Source organism: Lepeophtheirus salmonis, chromosome 7 (assembly GCF_016086655.4).
Source record: "Lepeophtheirus salmonis chromosome 7, UVic_Lsal_1.4, whole genome shotgun sequence".
Taxonomy (NCBI): Eukaryota; Metazoa; Arthropoda; class Copepoda; order Siphonostomatoida; family Caligidae; genus Lepeophtheirus; species Lepeophtheirus salmonis.
This window is the reverse complement of record NC_052137.2, coordinates 30,777,043-30,795,069: the sequence shown is the minus strand read 5'-3', so window position 1 is coordinate 30,795,069 and position 18,027 is coordinate 30,777,043. Positions and strand designations below refer to the sequence as shown.

Here is an 18,027-nt window from a genome sequence, read left to right as displayed (position 1 = left end):
TCAATGAATCCCATAAATAAATACAATATTTACAATTGATAAATAATAAAATAATTTGAATAGTTTTCATATTAATATGTTTTACAATTGTCAGGGAACATAATATATTATTAAGTGCCAATAAATACTAAAATAATCGTTCTTGTTTACATATCCTTAATTTATTTATTAAATATTAATATTTGAATATAATGACTAAGTCATTTAATAATTCAGAAAATGACTTTCAAGCTTAATCCAATGGAAGACATGCAATTGAAGGATGATCAGTCTCTTTGTTCCTCGCTATATATTTCATTCCAGTATTACTCCTCAGTTATTATATAAATATTCAACGATTCCATAGCAGAGGGTCTGACAAAAGAGTATTTGAACCAATGTATGATATTGTAACTTTAATTTCTTCCAGATTTATTGGCAATCGCTTCATTTTGCGTTTCGTTATTATTGATAATTCAATTTAATGTATGACGTGAGTAAAAATAACTATGCATAATCCCAACTGGGGAAATTATAATCCAATATGATGACGTTATAAAAAGTGAATCAATCATCTGCTTATCCATTGCTGACGTTGAAAATAACTTCCCTTCAAACTAGCAGACAAAATATTTTAATCTACCACTGCCTTACTATGCCAAACTGCCAATAAAAATACCTCGTAATAGCTATGGGTGCTTAGCTAATAGCTACATCTTAAATCACCAAACCTAAGATAATAATCAGTATTACATAATAATTAATTAATGTTCCTTAACATACGTGTATTTTTTCTCATTTTTCATGTTCCCCTTACCTACTTTAGTGTATTTAGTGTTATTAAGTGCTTAGTGTTTTGTTTTTTCTCTTCTGGAGTCTGACATTTGGGAAAAACTTATACAACGGAACACCGTTAGCTCCTTAGCTTTCTCAGCACCCTTCACCATATGACTTTTCTTCGTTTATAGACATTATGGCACGTTGGAATCACTACCAAGATTTGGAGGATCTTTTAAAGCTTGCTATGAAACAGGAGGACTGGAATGAAGTCCTTGCAAGCTTAAATGAAAATCTCAATGGCATTGGCTCCATCTTGGAGACATGTATATTTCTGAGGGTTCCTCTCAAGAATTCGTCTCAAATGTGAGACCTGTCAAATTCCCATCACTAATAAAGTGGGCCTTCCCCTCTGTTGTTCTTGAATCCCTTCCTGCTGTCAAGCAGGCCACACTCCTAACCCAACCAGCCGCAAAACCTGAGGCTGAAACAGTCTCCCGAGCGTTTCAAACCACAATATCCTCTTCAAAGCCAACATCGGACTTGAAGTGTGAAGTTAAGCCACTATCGATTGGGTCCGAGCACCCAGTGGACTTAATTAAAGCCTCATAAGGATTTTGGAAATTCCAATCTCCCTTCTCCACGTTTTTATTCAATGTTTTATTGTTTGTTAATTGGCTATGACGTATATGTCTTGATGAATAATTATATAATTGATTAATATAACTTATTTAACTACAGAATATATTTACACTCATATTAATAGTTATGTAGCAAAAATTGTAATTAATTGAATGATAAGAGTTACTATTATTATGATTAATAAAAATAGAAAGACTACATTGGAATGAACTGCAGATATGGTAAGTGCTAGATAGTGATATATTATACATTCATAATTGAGGAAGTCTAATAAAAAAAAAATGGAATGGAAATGCCACTTTGAAAATATAGACGATTATTCAGACTTTTTTAAGTTTTGTCATACCTATATATTTTCATTAATTATTTCCAGTATTAGTTACTTACATAATAATTCATTATTTTTGAAGAAGGAATAAAGTGTTGAAAATGGTCATTGAGAAGGCTGTGACGGACTCATATCATCCTGAGGTCTGATATAGTAGGATTTTTCTCTCACTACTTGATCTTTTCTTGTAATTATCTCATTTTCCTCTACTTTATTTGCATTTTTTTAACTGCATATCTATATCATTAAATCAAGCAACTATGAAAGCCATCCCTCCATCATCAAGATCCTACTTCATTCCTTGATATAACTAATGGGTTCTGTATAAATTCAATGGGATATTCTTAAGAATAAATAATTAGTGGAAGCCTAAGAGGAATTAATCTTCAGTCTTATTATTATCATATATTTTTTCTAAACTATAATTGAAAATAAAAGAATGACATGATTATATATTTAAGTAATTAATAAAACACTATTAAGTACAAACACCTATTTTTTGTCATTTTTCTCATGTTAGAAGTTTCTAAAAAAATGACATTCAAGAGTTGAGACCATTTAATAATAATTCATCCCAAATTAGTAGCCAAAAGACAAAATGAAAATTTATGAATATGAAGTCGATACTAGTCTTCCACGATTGATTTCTTTTATAAAAATGTATCTCTTCGAACTTGATAAGGACTATTTTGAATAATTTAACGATCATATCACAATACTATCGACTTGTCTTCTAAATCAAAAATATAACATAAATACTATGTTTTACCAAGCAATCAATGATAAATCAAGGCTTAAAGAAAGTTATGGGGTACCCATTTCAAGGAATTCTCATATTGATAAGATAAAGTCTGCCTTTTTGCTTTGCTTTTGTACTAGAAAAAGTATGGTGGCAGTATTAATTTTTTTTTTTTTTTTTTTTGCAAGATCTTCCATTCTTTGAATATTGTCTTAATAAATGTCATAAAAAAATTAGCTAATAAATAAATTATAACTGTATGTAAGTGTACCACGTTGTTAGTTTTATTATATCGCACCACCTTTCCTTTGAATAGAAAAAGAAAAAAAGGCCCTTAGGATTGTTGAGGGACCAAAAGTTTCAAAAAACTCAAAAGACTGATTGAAAATAGTCTTGCAACAGAGGAAATGGGGTTTTTTCATTGCTGCTTTCAAAAGTAACCTCTTCACTTTTCCATGGTTCTTTTAACCAAATTTTTTGATACTCTTTGGACAGTCTGCTGTGAACCCCAATATCTTTTACATAGGCCCTCATGAACCAAGGGTATTGGCCTGGGCTGTTTTCTTTAACTCCAGTTTGGCCTTTATGATAGAACTCTTCTTTCTTTCCAACGTTTGGGACTTACTGAAGGCGTAGACGGTGTTCTTGGAGACGTCCAACTGGTTGGAGTGGGCTAATGTAAATTTATCGATCACTTTCAAATGTCATTTTCTCGACTTGTTCGTAAGTTAGAGAGCTCAGGTTTGTTTAGTTTTGTAATTAAAAGTGTATGTCTTAATAAATCAAAATATGAATTAATTTCAATCACTTAATTATTAAGTTTTCAGATTTCAAGGTACCTCCCGCAATAATAACATTCATTCTCAGATAAAGAGAAGACAGAAATGTGCGAAAACCATTAGTTTATATGGATGCAATAAACTTATTTTATTTAGTTGGAGATACAGGATAGTAGAATTGTAAATAGATGAGACAAAAATCAAATACATATAATTTACACTTAATCAATTTTTTATTATTTGTCAAGCCTGTAAAAGTGAACTTTGGATTTAATATCGTCAATTTGACCCCTGAGGTCAAGTAGATTACATTTATTTTAGTTTTTTTCTAAATTATCGCTATTCTTCACATTCCTAGATCCATCAAATCTCTCTTATTTTAAATACTCTTATTGAGTTGAGATCATCCATGACGATTATGTTTTCTGGTTAGGTTTTGGCACGCGAAATAAAATTTAAAAAAACCTCCTTTGTCCTTAGTTAGGCCAAAAATTACATATGCAATTACTTCTTTCCATGAACCTTCTATAGCACCTCAAACATCCAATACGTGTAGCTTTGTATAAGTCTATAACCGTCTTAGTATTGTGCTAAAAAGGTTATGTAAGTTTTAAAAAATGACAGTTATAAGAAGGTTTCCCTATGAATCTATGTAATAGAAACACTATTAATTTGTCTTATTACTGGCCAGAGAATGTAGTTTATTATTTTATGAAAATCCTATGTGGGAACTGGATATAGCTATTTATTGCGTTGATTGGCTTAAATCATGAAACCATTAGAACAGTTTTGATTTCTTTTCAGTCGACTACTTTATATAATTTGTCTCTTATATAACGTTTTATATATAGTAGAATCCATTAATTTCTATTTATTTAATAGTGACCTAGGATTTTAAGATATTTGAGCACAACATTCAAAGGTTTATTTTAAATACAATGATTTTTATTTATTTTTTGTTGACAAAGAGTCCTAATGATTAATTCATGATTTTTATTTTGCTCATAAAGACAGAGAGAGACACTAATTATTTATTTATAAAACTATATTTGGTATATGTGATCAAAAATGAATAATTTTGTAGATTTTTAATTTATGCTATAAATGTCATTTTCATCTTTCTTAGGCTAAACTCAGTCAGGAAACTACCACCATAAAAAAAATAGACATTTTTTTAAACTTGTAATGTAAGTTATATTCGAAACAATAGCTGTTTTTGTGTCTTTTTAAATCGTCTGTTTAATTAAAAGCAAGGCTATTTTATTAATTTTCTTCAAGATTATTTACACTACATCTTATGTATTTTATTTGTGTAAAAACATGTAAGTCAATAGAATAATATAATCAAGTACTTTAGATACCTATGTACTCGGTGCGTAATTGAAAACTACACATTTTGAATCTAGAATTTTAACAAGTTTTATTTCGCAAACTAGGGATGCTACATTAACCTACCTATGTACATACATTGCCACATGTGTTGAACCCATCTCTAATCTTCTATATAGTCTCTATCAACTATGATATGACCTTGATGCGCCGATGGAAGGTCAAATAGATGATTGTAATGTAATTGAGGCTCATGGAGTTCTAATGTTCATCAATGGAAACCTTGAGAGCTTCAAAATTCGGTGCATTTGTCTAGCAGGCTTTGACATGTGGAAATAAAGAAAAGTAGAGGGGGTTGGTATTTAGCGAGTATGATGGCTACATTGTTTTGGGTATAAGGGAATTTTGGTTTCTGAAAAGGACTGTATAATCTTTACTGCGTGTTCCGATTTACCTTTTTCTTAGTAGTCATCGGAGTAAAGGCTTCATCTCAATGCCCATACATTTCATTCTTGGTATTTTTGAAACTGTAAATAGTTTACCTGCTTGCCTAAGTCAAGTTCGGATCTCTGTTGGTGTGCCTTCCACGCAAATTAAATCAACAATCTCGATAATTTTGTCCTTTTCCGAGGCAGTTTTTTGATTGATTATAAAAAAAAATTTTAAAAAAAAAAAAAATCAATTCCTCTCTTTTCTAAGTGTCCACATTTCAACTACGCACCCGGTAAACATAAAAATACAAGTACAACTAAATAATATGTAGTAGATATTTAAGTGCTGGAGAAATTGACGTGTACATATGAAAGGAAAATGAAGGAAGAAATTAGGTCAATCCCAATCAACTCCCTTCGTTTCTAGGTAGGAAGGCGCCTTTCATCGTCATATCCAAATGAATAATTCATTTGAAGTTGGTACATTGTGGATAGATTGAAATAGGAGGTACTTCTTGGTGAGGGAAAAATAAATAACTGCGTATTATAACCATGAAATGGAAGTATTAAGGTCAGATATCCAATCCATTACATTACGATGATGAATATGAATTAGCGTTCATTTGTCAAGGTTACAAAAACAAAGAAAAAAAGTACAAAAAAACAACTCTTCTAAACAAATTTGAGATACAGTCCTTCTTGAGTTTCGCAATTTCCTAAAAAATATTAAACTACAGGCCCACTTCAGTCAATAATAAAATCTCTGAAACACTCATTTGACACTTCTAAATCTATCTAACGATTTATCTACAAAGTTCAAACTTGAACGATACTCATCATCGTCCACATTCTAAATTTCATTCAAAAAAGTATTGGATACTTCAGCCCTTAATCTTGCAAATAGATATCTCAGATTACGTAACCCATCCAGCAATTATGTGACTCATTTACATAATCTTGTTTTACCCTCTAACTATGCCGATAATGTGCTAATTGTTCCCCAACTCTGTAAGACAAAGTGAACTTCCTCTTTTCAGATATATTTGGGAAACTACATGTTTGATCTTAGATTTTTCCTTCCAAATCAAGTCTTTAATTAGCTTGGAATGCTTGCTAGATGGACTATGTTAATAAATTTGAATATAGTATGCTTAATTATTGTAATAGCTATATGTACAAATAAGACGTAAAAAATTATTATAATAGTTATTGGTTTAAAAAAAATTAAATTTACATTTTGATAAATAAAAGTATGAACTTGCATATGCCCTAAACAGCTTGCTATGAATTGGAATTTCGGCCTGATTTATTAGTAAGACTATTTAAAAGCTTAGAATTGTGACAAAATATTATGGATACACAAAATTAAAGTCAATTTTTCAATTGGTTTGATGAAAATAAAAAAACTTTTTATGAAGAAAGAATGGAAAATTGACATCTCAAAAATATACATACAGTGATGTAAATCCGCTCTATTTTTAGCCTTCCCGTTTTTTGTAATTGGTAATGTGAAGAATGAACTTTCTTTTCTTTAGCATTTTTCATTATTATTTAATTACTGTGTATTCAACATCTGTTCCTTAATAGGCTCAATTATATTCTATACCTGATTAAAACATTCGTGTGTGCTTATAAAAGGTGGAGCATAATCCTGAGACGTTGTTGTACTCAGAGTATAATTGGGGAATAATTCTAGCAAATGTCCTTGTTAACATCCTTTTCTCCTTCCTCCCTTGTCACAACCGATTGTAGCTGATCTAATGAAACGTCTTAAGTATTATTCTTTCTCTCCTCCAAAACATTTTTCTAATTCCTAGGGTTACTATGTTGACTTTTGGTTTCTTTTTTTCACAAGCCCATTCTACATATACTTTTCATTACTTTATATATATTTTTGCTAATACATTTTTACTACTCATAACCATGAAAAGAGACAAATTTTGTTTGCATGAGTGTTTTCAGTTAATTTTTTTTTTTTTTTACAAGCAAAAAGGTAATTAAAATTGTTGTGATTAAATAACATTTTTGGATCCCATTCAGTAAATATATTTATTTTTTGATATTAAGTAATATATATTTTTATAAACAAACGAATATAAAAAAATACTTGGAAATATAAGTACTTATTTATATATGTATTTTAAGAAAAAATAATCAATTTTAAAGTAGTCCTACACCATGCTATAAACCAAGTGGCAAAAATGGAGATCTCGTGACCAATATTTGTATAATGGATTGGGGGTGGCAACACTTTTTTTCTCTACTAAGAACGTTTAATATTACACAATAACAAACTAGGTACAGCCTCAATGAGTTCACCATATGTAATTGACTTCTTGATGTTGTAGTCAGTTCGGATGGAGATTACAACCGTCTCTATAGCTTTTTCGGTACTGACACTCGCGTGGAGGAGATCGTTTACGCATTGCTTATTTTGGTTTTAAATGATGTTTGGTTGCGTAATGAAAACTAGTTATTAAAAAATAACCTGGATAATATCGTGATAAAATGTTCCTGCAAGTTTGGCTCTCTTCTTTGTGATAAAATTTTCCATAGGTGACAAAAAAAAGAAATTTATGTAATAGTGAAATATTGTCGTGACAGACATAACCTGACATGATCACTTTTAAAGTAAAGTAGACTAGGATAAGTTTGCAAATCTATTTTTTTAGGCCTAAAATAAAATAGTTTGTTGGCTTAGGCAAGTAAAACACAATTTTTCGAATCCATTGAGATAATATTTTATTTATTAGCTGTATTTTGTAATATTATTTTCAAAATAATATCTGTCTAATAATATGAACCAAATAAAAAATACAAATTCATATTATCAGACAGTGTTTTTAATACAATAAAATAACAAATAGCTAACGAAATAGCCAAATAAATAGCTAGATACCGAAGAGAAAATAATTGAAATAGCTGTTGATCAGGAAGAAGAAAAGGAGGAACCGATTTACCATTCATTCAACTCCCTCATGCATCACATCAATAATATTAATAATTAACAAAAGAGATCACGTTTATACCTGTACATCCTACACCATCTTGGGAAGAGAATGTCATTTATTCTATGAATGCCTTTGATATATATTTGATTGTAGGTTAAATATCTCTCCGAATTATTAATATCCTAGTATCGTATGGAGTCTCTCAGAGTTCGAGTCGCATCACTTCAACTCATCACCTTGGGAAATTATAAACATTTCATTTTCAAGCAGAAATAATTGCTATGGATCCCCAAACAGGTGTTCATAGCAACATTAAGTTTAACTGGATTAATGCAACTATGTTACTTGAAGTATTGTCATGGTGAGGAGCTGAATCTTGAAGTCAATTGGATAAATACCTTTTATTGAGGGAAAAATATGAGAAGACAGTAGAAGAATATTTATATAATATTATGATCCAACTCTGCCAATGAATTATTACCTAATCAAGGCGACATATTCTAACTAATTAATTAATTAAGAACCCAAATTAATTCATTTATGAATTGTTTATTATAATATTCAATTATTTAATTAATAAAACTATATTTTAGACAATATGAAAACAATCAATGAGAAACTAAATTTAGCAATAGCGAAGTTGCAAACTGTAATTTATTAGTTCCTTAATCTTCTAGGAGCTCAGCAACGTTTTAATTCCTTAAAAAGCGTTAGAGTTATCGAGGCGCGATGTAGTCCATTGACTTCTTTGCTTATTAATGTGTGGAACCAAATCGAATATGAATCTTCCATGTTAGTGAAGTCTTTCTTAACAAAGATAATTTCTTGGATTTTGTAGAACGGTAATGAAATACAGTGGTGTATTTAATAATAATTATTTCTGATGTATGCAACCAAAGAATGTAAAAGTCTAGAGCATCAAAAACATCATATATCGGAATAAAAATGATAAATCTTGATTATTGAAGTAATTGAATGATTTAGAGTTGGAGACAATTCCTCTGTATAATTGATCCAACATATAATCAGGATAATATACATTATGACATGGACGAGTCTGAGCGAAATATAGATTATATTGGAAATGAGGATTTAACTCTCTGAAGTTGACGATAGGAGCAAACAAGACACAAGAATTATAGAAAATTCTTGGAAAGTTGATAATTCCCCGAGGTTCCATGATTTCAAGTGAAGCGACTCGGACTCCAAAAGACTCCATAGATACTTGGCTAGAGTTAAGAATCCGAGTAGAGATTTAAAAGTGATTCGCACATTGGAGGTATCCATGGAATAATGGGATCATATCACAGAACTGAGTCCAAAGATGTGTAACTTACCCTATATCGTTATTTCAAAATAATCTTAACAACCTCAATTTAGAGTTTTTAAAAAGATAAAATTTGTAATTCATATATTGATAACAGCAAATGTAGGTATATGAAAAAACTTTTAATTTCTTACCTTATGTGAATTTTGGGAATCAAATTAGTATTCATTATTTATTGGTGAGGTTGCGTGTATTAAATAAGTATTATAATTTTGTAGCTATTCACTTCAATTCTTATATTGAAAAGAAGGAGAATCCAAGAAATCAAAAGGAAAGACTTTTAAGAAAACAGTTATTTAAATTATCTAAACCTCGACTTAAAAAAGGCTAAATATATCAATAAATCTTGAACAAGGCATTATCAATATGAATAAAGAATTGCATATAATTTGATAGAATATTTCAGGAGCATAGTTGGCCATAAAATGTAGATTCATAGGAATATGAAACATTTTTATAAATATATATTTATATCAATAGTAATGGGTCTGTTTTTATTTAGAGCTGAAAACGGAAGTCCCTTCCAGTTCAGTATCAGTCTGTTCTATCTCATTCCTGCATATCAGTCCTAACAACTTATAAAACTTGGTCCATGATGACGTCAATCAACTTTATGTCTTCTTTGTTTAATGAGTTCTAGTACTGAAAGTCTAGAGGACCAGTCCCAATGACTTATAAGACCAGTTCTAATACTGGACTAAACTCGACCGAATAAATAAAGACCACCACAGCATGATGTATAATATCCCAATTTTTTTTAGGTTTGAGGTATAATTAAATCTTTCAAAGTGTTGAGAAAAGGGACTTGCTTCAAGTTTCCCCAGTCTTCCATGCATAGAAACGCTACTTGTTTTTTTTGTTATTAAGAATGAATATTTTTGATAGTTATATTAAAAAATGTTCGTAGAAGTAATTCATTACAATGTTACAAGGAAAAAGAATAATCTTTTCTGACGTTCTGTTAGATGAATAAGCACAGGCTTTAAGGATAAAATACGCATACCTATACAATCTTTCAACTAACAAATTATCTATCAAAATCAAGGAAGTTAGACTTTATATACGTACAATGTACATCTTCCACAAAAAGAGTGGCTAGGCCTTTCGTAAAAAAGATATGAACTTCAATTAGAGTGAATATCCTATATATATATATATATCAAAATATACAGTATGTGTAAGTGCTTGTTACAAAATCTGCATGTATCCAAATAAATGAGGTACATGAAATTTGTTATATTGTCTTTTTTTAAACATTTATTGACGATAGTGTAAGTAATTTAGATATGACAACTTTTTTATTTTTTACTTGCACTGCACAGAGTTATTAGGCGTGAACGAACATTCTAATTTTACTTTAAATAATATGTATAAAAGATTAGTAAAAGGTTATTGAACGTTGCTCAGGCAAGGAAACAGCGGCAAATAACATTGACAATGTTAATAATTATTTCATCTTAATGCCCTACTAAGGACGAGTGTGAGGGTATTTCATAATTATATGATATGTATTATAAATATGAACTTGAAAAAACACATTGGTGTTATAAATATTAAATAGTATGCCAACAAATATGTATAAAAAAATGTGTTTGGATGAGAAACACAAACTTATCTATTTTTTTTTGTACAAGTTAAAACAAAAAAGTTATGGGGATTAATTTTGTTGAAAAAATAAGCCTCGATAACTAGTTAATTTTTGAAAATGTTGCAAAATAAAGTCCCTAAACTCACAAGTGTAATTTCCTTTTAGATTGAAGGAAGGAAGAGTTGATGTTATTATTAATAATCAAAAGGGAAACCTCTGTAAATTAATAAAGATGAAACGGAACCTACTAAACGTTTTTCTTTATATTCCTCTCAGAAACTTTGTCCCAAGCACAGGTTTTGGCTTATTTGAAATAATTCAAATTTTTGTGAGAAGTAAAATAAGACCGCCTACTGTTCATATCACCAAAAATAGTCAAGCATGTTGAGGTATGGGAAAAAAGGACGCTACTTGTTTTGGCGAAAATATTTTCGGGCCTCTTTCATGCCTTTTTCCTGTCGGGAGACATTAATAAATCTTTTGAGGCAATTTTCTATAGTGGTGATACTATAGATAGGTTTTTAAATCGTAAGCATTTTTGATATTAAAAAAAGAAGCCGAAAATGAACCTTATAACACTTATACTTGTAAAAGTATTCAGACCAAGAGGTATGCTAGAGGTGTTACTTTTGCTGCGTACAGAATAAATAACACTTTTTGTGATTAAATTCTCTATTTTTAAAGGAATTCTATGTGTAGACGGTGAAATTACAGCAAATTCCCGATCGTTGTAGCTGATATTTATCTTTATTTGTATCCCCATCTTTTTTTCCAGAAAGGTTTCTGATGAAGTAAAAAAAAAATATGAAATAAACTTTTTTTCCTTATTTATAAAAAAAAACATTATGTTTTTAAAAAAATGATGTAGCACGATATGTAATTTTTTGCTAAAGTTAAATCCCTTACTTCTAAAGCGAGATAAACGTTGCCCACCCCCAGATTTAGTAAACAAAATGGACAAAAAAGATAAAATAACTCATGAAAGAGAAAAAATTCTGCCAATATCTAATTTTTTTATTATATATAAGTTAGTATTTAATAATGTGGATAATTATCCTTAATCTTTGTTGAATGCTATTTTTAAACATAAAATATGTATATATATCAAACTGGGTACTGACAATTAGTTCTAAATTTCCTTAGTTTATCCCTTGATTTTAAAGTTGACAACATGTATCCGTGTATATGGGTATATTTATAAACCTTACAGGAAGCCTCTGATATTAGTTTTACTGCCCTTTCTACAGATTGGGAATGGGATGGATATTTCTCTAATTTCAAAGGCTCATCCTTGCTTTCATAAGTTTTTTATCTCACTAATACTGTAAGATTGGAGGAACTGAAATTACTATCTTAGACCAATCAATCATGTCCATGAAATGATTTGATTCATAGTTTATCTAATTAGGAATTATTAATTGGCTATGGGGGTCATATGAAATTTTTGCATTCCTGACTTTGTTAAATTCAAATTTACAAACTTCTAAATGTTGCTAATAATATATTTTCACAATGAGGGAAGAAATAATTTCGTGATACATTTTTTTGTACAATAGGGGCCAGATCTTGATCAATATCTCTTGATATTGAAATTGGAAGCTGAAAATGATTCGAACCATCATAGCAATTTGGTTGACATTTAATTGCAAACTACATTGGAGGTTAATAGTTTAATATAAATGCTACCAATTTTAAAAAGTTTTTGCTAGCCTTTTTATTCGATACATAATATTGCAAAATGCCAATAGCTTTTGTAAGCCATCTAGCCTCGTGCAAGGTTCCTGGTGATATAAGAGGTAAGTGGGAACCAGGAGGAATTTAACAGACCGAATTGCCGAAACAATGTCGTAAGGGTAGCGCTGGTCATTACTTAAATTTGCCAAAATATCTTCATTAATTTTTTTAACTTTTCCTACAACACGCCAGAAATTGACGTCTGACATTTTTTGTAAATCTTTATTTATTGATTTTCCAATTGAGCCCCTATAATTACTAAATCCTTCCTGACCACCATCAATTTGTTTGAATGCCTCCTTAAATGTCAATTCATTCATGTGAAGTTGACACATCAGCCATTGAAGGTGTCTTTGGAGGGAAAGTTCAAGTCTCCTTACAGTGCCAGACCAAATTCCTATATTTGTGTTGCAGCCATCACATATGATAGCAACTACGGATTCTAAGTTTTCATGATCTTGTAGAACCGATAGTATTGCTCTAGCTTGATCCTCCACTTTCCCACTTCTTGGTGAAACATGGTCAATGTATTCATATTGGGATTCTTAAATGGGGGAACGACCAACATTAATTTGTTTCTATAATTTTAAATTTCAAAAAAGAATAAGAATGTTTATTCTTGTTAATTTAAATTTTTAGTTTCAAACCATGAAAGTTACAATTCCCCACCCCTTTATATTTTATAAGAATAAAAATTAAAACAATTTCATGTTAGAGTACCTTTAATAATGACTATATGCTCCTCTTTTTCTGCGCAAAATATATTTTTTGGTAGGAAGCTGCCATTGCTTACAAATGTACTAAGTACTTTACAAACATTTAGCATTTATACTATCCAGATTATTAAATACTAACATATATAGAATTAAAAAAAAATTTCTTCAGGATTTTTTTATCAGTAAAACGGATTTTTATATACCTTTCCCAACTTTTGAGAGGTCAGAATGCATGATAGCTCAATTTTGGACTCCCATGATACCCCCTAGTATTCATAATGTGCAGTCTCTCTCTGTATCTTCGACTCTGGATTTGATTGATTAAATTTGAATTGGTTCTTGGCACAATTTTCGTTAAGTATTCAAAAATAGTACCAGAGTTAGGAAGAAATTTGACCAGAATTCGCCAAATAAAATTTATTTTGAGCGTTTATATGTTATGACGTGACGCGGCGTTTTTTTTATGTTGAGGTTGTTTTTGGCTTTGAAATTAGTAAACATTTATATTAGTGCAATAAACTCATCATATTTCTCAAAATAAAGACTTTTAAGCTTTCTTATCTATAAAATATGCAAGGATTTGTCAGATTTTTTGAAATCTTTTAAAAAATAGCAAAAACTGTATTTTTCAGTAAAAGTTTGACCTTTTTTATTTATATTTTTGTGGTGGTTAAGTGCTTATTTTCCTTCAAAAGCCCAAGAGAGCTATTCCAGTAAAGCACATAAAAAAATAAAAAATACTTTTTATTTTTAAGTTTGAAGAAGGAAGTATATTTCGTTTGTAATAAATGAAAGTATATATACATAAAGACTAACTCCCAAGTATTTTTCTTGAGTGCTAAAAAATAGAATCTTAGATGTGTGTGTGTATATTTATGTACAACACATAAAGTTATATAAAATATCTTCTAAAAGCGGGAGAGGATTTAACTAGTTTGCAATCTGAAACTCTTATCATTATTATTTAATTCTTAAAAACAGAACATCTAAGATGCAGCTGTCTGATAACGTCTCTTTTTTTGCCGGCAGAAACGTTGTTGTATCAACTAACTTTAATAAACTTTTGGGTATTATGGCAACAGCTTTTCCAGGTATAATGAAGAGTGAATTTATAGAGGAGGAACAGTGTTACGTTGGACCATATTTATGTTTATTTTCAACAAACATTTGGAGATTTCAAAGCAGGAGGTCTCAAAAGTTACTATTGTCTCAATCCGAAAAGTGCAACAGGGGTCAGCACTTTTTCATGTCTCAGACACACAGATAAAGTGGCTGAGTGCGCACTGCCTTAATTTCATTGGGTATATAATATGACCATCTATTAGTCTGGATCTAAATTCAGCGGATTATTTTTCATTGGCACCATTGAATCTAAAACAAATCGTGTATCATGCTATCATGGCTCTCTGTTTTCCTTCATCATAGACATACTTTATACAACAATTTTATATGGTAACAGTAACATACCCTTAAATTTTGAGGGGTCGAAGTCAAAGGTCAAGGATACATAAAACGTAAAATTGCACTATTGACAATAACTTTGAAACAATTGATATATATATTTTAGGGGTAAGTTTGGCCGTCTACCCATTCTAGTGAATAAAGTTTTCCATCAAGTTAAATAAGCATACATGATGGTGGAGCTGCATTGTTCATAGATGGGGATTTAAGTGCTTAAAGCATCCCCATCGAATGACCAGACAATACATTTTTAAAGATTGATATATTCTGGCTGTGTAGGGATCTTTTTGGCTTCTTTTAGCTTCTTAAATAGAGACTTGGACCTTTCTAGCTTTTTCAGGGACTGACACACATACACTCTTTTATTACAAATAAACAATTCATTAAAGTGATGTATATTCATGCCCTGCACATACAAGTATGTGACATGAATTTTATTTTGCTTTAAAAAAATGAAAGAAAGCCTTTTCAGTTCATATTTGATATTCTTCATAATAAAATTTTAATACATAATGTTAGTTGATTTATTTATTAAATCATATACCTATCTTGAATGACATATAGTGGGTACATACATATATTATAATATATATTTATTTTATATTAGGATTTTAAATTGTATGGATGTAAAAAATGCATTTGTCTGTATTTAAAATTCATTTTAATATAATTTCATATCAGATAAAGATTGATGAATGAAATATTGAATAATAATAAAATAGATTATGCAAATGACTGTCTGATGGATGTATTTGATGATAAAAACCCATAAAAAGGCTTGAACTTAGGAAGTTAATAAGTTATTTCAACAATAAATTGGATTTACAGGGATTTTTCCGTACATATATGATGTATCAGCATAAGAATATTCCTGAAAACAAATGAAAAAAGAACAAAAACCTAATTTAATTTTTTATTAACTATAGATCTACGTAGACCCTAATAATTCATAACACTATTTTTGTCAATTATTGGCTTTGAATTCAAATTTGTGGGATTATTTCAGTTACCCAATAAATTGACCTATAGTTGAGAATATTCATTCGATTTAAAAGGTTTATATTGGGCCCGATATAACCTTTCAAATAAAATGTATCATTAAATTGTGTAGCAATTCATTTTGGCAACTTTAAGTTTTTTAAGCGGTGAATACAAAGGGATTATTTTCTTAAGATAATTTGTTGATAGAAATTGAAGAATCTAATGAGGCATATGTTACTCACATTTGAGAGGTTTTTTTACATGGATTTACAATAATGCCTTGAAATACAAATGCCCCCAATATGAACTTTTTTTAGATACGAGCTGGATTACACTCATGAATTTGTGCATCAAAATTGTCATTTTTATCTAATTCTTATAGGATAAATTGCTATTTCACTTATGAGCTACGCCCATGGACAAATTAAATTAATGATTAATGTATTCTAAGAGTTCAAATATAATCAACATTAATTTTTTAGAAAAATCATTCTCACTTGCTTTTGTGTTGATGGGCCAAATATTTCAATCATTGCTTAAATCATTGCCATAATTATTCATTCTTGCTCAACATCTTTGGTTCTGCTGGTTTTTTTAAATCAAATTTATAAGATAAAGAGAGGTTTTTATTCATATTTATGTAACACAAAAAAAAATTGACTGAAATGTCACTAATGTCTGTCATATCCATGTTGAATGAAAAAACTCTTGAATTGTTGTCACAAAATTGAAAGTCAATTTAATTTCGTTGTATTTTATCAAAAAAAAGTATTGTTTAAGTTTTTAATTTTACTTTTGTATATACAAGCAAAATCTCAATAAAGTTTACATTTGAATATTTTTATATCGAAATTATAGAATCCCTTAATTAATAATACCATCCAACACTTTTAATTTTTGTAAAATTTCTTAAATTTTTAGTTGTTGTCGACTTATTGCAGCTCAAAATATTTTTTTTTGAGCCAATAAAAAAATGAAAAATTGGGCATTAAATATCGATTTCCTTTAAAACAACATGCTTCATTTCTGATAAACTTTACAAATCTTTCAATATATGCATCAAAGAACATTATCCAGCTTTAAAAATATGTAAGAATGATTTGATAATTAAAATCATGTTTTTAAATTATGGACTCCAAATTTGTAAAAGAAAACAATTATTATTTGCAATTTTTGTAGTTGATATGTTTTTGGATAGTAAATATCATAAATAGATAATAAGTTTGATAACCCAATGCCTCCAGGTATTCTTAATACATTCATGTATATTTAACTAAGTAAGCTCCCAGTTTGTGTAAATATCAACAAGTATGAAGCTTTATCAATAATTTGCATTTTTATTCCAGTTTTTCATCTTGATGTATAAATGATTCCCTTATATATTCCCATTTGGATATATATTTTTATAAACAAATTATTATTCATGGTTCTAAATTATATAAAATATGAATAGTCTCGTTTAAAGTAGTATATTTTACATTGTGCAACGACACATTGAGGACAACCTTTTCGACAAATGACGATTGTGTCGAACTGACACTTTGCTGATAAAGCTCAAAATCGTTCAAGCTTGCTTTTGTGTTGACAAACCGCAATGTATTTGCAATAAGTGATTTTCCTTGTATAGTTATATGTTTATTATATGCATGAATATTGTACATATAGATATAACTTTTTTTAAAGGGCTTATCTAAATGTATTATTTCTCTCTCTCGTTATTGTAACTTTATTGCATTTTTTTTAAATTATATTTTTCTTAAGTATTTAAAAAATATATTTTTTTTAACTTCTGAATGTATAAAAATATGTACAACTTCATATAAAACAATTTTATTAGTGCAATTTTACAGGATATTATAACAAATCAATAGATGCATAAAGAAACAAAATAGGCTTTTTAAAGTATTGAAATGCACTTTCCAAGGGTTTTATATTAACAAATATGTATATATTTCCATATAAAAAAATCTTATACTTAATGTAATTTTATTCAGGTGATAACTTTTGTAACGATTCTTATAAAATTAATACATTAATACTTTGACCGAAGAGTTCAATTTGTTTTTGTAGAAAGCTCGTGCGTAAAAGCAATTTACCCTCTACACAATAAATAAAAAGTCAAAGGTATTTGAAGGTATTACTCTAAATGCAGTTTATCTGTTTAAATATGTGGCTTGTCAACATATAAGTAAGCTTGAAGGTTTTTTTTTTTTTTTTTAAGTGATTGTGGATACATTGATAGTTAATTTCTAACAGCATACTAAC

At 29.4% G+C, this 18,027-nt stretch overlaps 1 protein-coding gene and 1 long non-coding RNA gene across 3 annotated transcripts in view; one reads left to right on the top strand and one right to left on the bottom strand.

The window, feature by feature from the left end:
- LOC121122237 (BTB/POZ domain-containing protein 3) overlaps positions 1-18,027 on the top strand; it is a 529,811-nt gene that overhangs the window by 175,045 nt on the left and 336,739 nt on the right. The gene's annotated exons all lie outside the window — the stretch shown is intronic.
- Positions 76-2,464, bottom strand: LOC121122270 (uncharacterized). Its single transcript, XR_005865764.2, has 2 exons — positions 797-2,464; positions 76-710 (listed from the first exon to the last, which is right to left on the bottom strand). It is a non-coding gene; the product is annotated as an uncharacterized lncRNA (long non-coding RNA).